Raw genomic sequence first — 3,149 nt, forward strand, 5'->3', positions numbered from 1 at the left:
GTGTCAATTATTGCATTGTATCTTTTCAACAATGTAACCAACAACACATAGGCTCCAACAAGAAGAAAACACTTACTTCTTCCAACACATACGAATAAATTTTAGTAGAAAACATCTAGTTCTTTTTACACATGAATTTTCTTCTTTTTACATAACAATTCTATTGTTTTGACTTGGTTTCATATGTATTGCATAGTTATATTTCTTTCTACAATGGATCAAAGGTACAAATATATTTCACAGGGAAAAAAAAACATCGAGGTTTGTTTATTACATCTGACTGACTCGTTCTTTCCTACATATGTATACATGTATGTCTATGTTTAATTGTATCTGTTTATATGCCTTTATTGTAAGATATATATATATATATATATATATATATATATATATATATATATATATATATATATTATGCCTATTTTTTCTTTCTCTGTCTATCTATGTATTTTTATCATTTTTAAGGAACTTGGATATTTACATTATCTCTATAAATACATATGCATAATTAGTCCCATATATATGATAAATAAAATGTAAACACATAGATATATATTTACTGACTCTTGTCATTGCTACATGATGCAGAGAGATTTTCGGGGTTAACCAAAATCCCTTTGCTTTACAAAAATCGATCTTGAGGCCTGTGGGTTATGGCCCACAAAGCCTATCAGAAGTGTTTTGAGGCTATAAGCCTTTAAATCGTGGACATTAACACTTTATCGGATTTCTTTATAAAAATCAGGACCATAATGTTTATCGAAATACATGAGAACAAGGGAATGCACACAGAAACCCCACCGAAACACAAAATTCAAACTTCAAATTCATTAAACCCATGTCTAGAATTAGCGTTGGGTCCACACCTTCCACAATGTTGTACCGTCCCTTCACCGATCTCCGAACTCCGATTACCCTGACTTCCGATCACCGATCAGTACTTCGCTATTGGCGTATCAGTGTTCTACCATTCCACTGTCGTTGGTCCTTTGACCCTCCATATTGAAATTAGCGATTTGATCGCAACTGTTGATCCTGGATCTGATCCGACGGTCATCATTCAATCGCAACTTGCTATCGCATCATCGTTTTGCTCCTTTTCGATATCATTTCAATGATTTCGCCGATGCAATATGAGATCTCTGCTCCTCTGCGATTGGATCTGGGCCGTTGATCCATAAGATCTAACAACTCCTGTACATTCTCTCATTCATTCCTCTTCACTTGGTCTTGTTTGCCTTTGATGGAATCTGCGCTTTCCGTAGGTTTCCTCTACCATCCTCTATCTAAACACACGATAACTCCATACATATAACAATCACTCGTTATCTTTGGATCGCCATTGATCCATTCAGTGATTGATGATCGATCAAAACCGCAACACTAACACATTCAAGTTATATATGGAATACACACAGAGCATGAATTCAACACTTGAACACATTTATATATTATACACGATATGATTACAGATCTAAGGCGTTTCAGCCTTAGAACGAGTTCTCCCTCGACTACATTTTAACACTCAGGTTTACAAATCAAGTCTATCACTCTCTCTATTACTCTCTCTACCACTTTGAACATGTAGGTTCAACACATATATATATGTCACATCGGATCAGATCACTGAAAGGATCTAATCAATCCTCTAACAAACCACTCCATAATGCATACATGGCAGATTACATTAAATAAAGTCTTCGAGAGACTTTATCCATTCCATCATTTAAGCTCTATTTTAAACAGAAAGTCCCCTTGTTTAGCTCGATGGTCCATGTCTGCTTTGGATTCCTTTGTTTGATTGGGGGGGTTAGATGCTCCTACATCAGACTCCCGAGGCATAAAAATTTATGACCTCCTAGTCATATGCTTCTCCTTGACTATAGCAATTCTACCCACTTCACTTCTTCAGTGGAACTGTATTCATGATCCTATGTGAGCTGCAACCAAACCTCTATAGTAATAGTCTTCCTTTGTTACACGATACCTCACCAAGCTCTCTTCACTCAGTCTTTTGGCATCCTTCAGGTTCTCTCGTCTGGAACCATATGAGCACTCCATGCTCTAGGTTTGTTGCAATCTTCTCACCTTCTACTGTCATTCTCTATGCAACAGTAAAGCCATAACTCTCCATACTTTAAACCATTGTACCTCCTTCTCCTCTACTTGCACTCCTTCTTCCTTCTCGTAGGAAAACTTTCCCTTCTCTTGCACGCAGAATCTTCTTCTACTCTGATACCACTTGATGCAGAGAGATTTTGGGGGTTAACCAAAATCCATTTGATTTACAAAAATCGATCTTGAGGCCTGTGGGTTATGGCCCACAAAGCCTATCGGAAGCGTTTTGAGGCTATAAGCCTTTAAAATCATGGACTTTAACACTTTATCATATTTCTTTATAAAAATCGGGACCATAATGTTTATCGAAATACATGAGAACAAGGGAATGCACATGGAAACCCTGCCGGAACACAAAAGTTAGACTTCAAATTCATTAAACCCGCGTCTAGAATTGACGTCGCGTCCGCACCTTCCACAGCACTGTACCGTCCCTTCGCCGATCTCTGAACTCTGATCACCCTGACTTTCGATCGTCGATCGGTACTTCGCTATCGGCGTATCGGCGTTCCGCCATTCCATTGTCATTGGTCCTTTGACCCTCCATATTGCGATTAGCGACTTGATCGCAACCGTTGATCCTAGATTTGATTCGACAGTTGTCATTCAATCACAACTCGCTATCACATCATCGTTCCGCTCCGTTCCGATATCATTTCAATGATTACGCCAATGCGATATGAGATCTCCACTCCTCTGCGATTGGATCTGGACCATTGATCCATAAGATCTAACGACTCCTGTACATTATCTCATTCATTCCTCTTCACTTGGTCTCATTTGTCTTTGATGGAATCTGCGCTTTCCGCAGGTTTCCTCTGCCATCCTATGTCTAAACACATGATAACTCCATACATATAACAATCACTTGCTATCTTTGGATTGCCATCGATCCATTCAGTGATCGATGGTCGATCAAAACCGCAACACTAACACATTCAAGTTATCTATGGAATACACACAGCGCACGAATTCAACACTTGAACACATTTATATATTATACACGATATGATTATAGATCTAAGGTGTTT

This window comes from Pinus tabuliformis, chromosome 3_1 (assembly GCF_031772625.1).
Source record: "Pinus tabuliformis cultivar Carrire ecotype Pingquan chromosome 3_1, CPIR1, whole genome shotgun sequence".
Lineage (NCBI taxonomy): Eukaryota > Viridiplantae > Streptophyta > Pinopsida > Pinales > Pinaceae > Pinus > Pinus tabuliformis.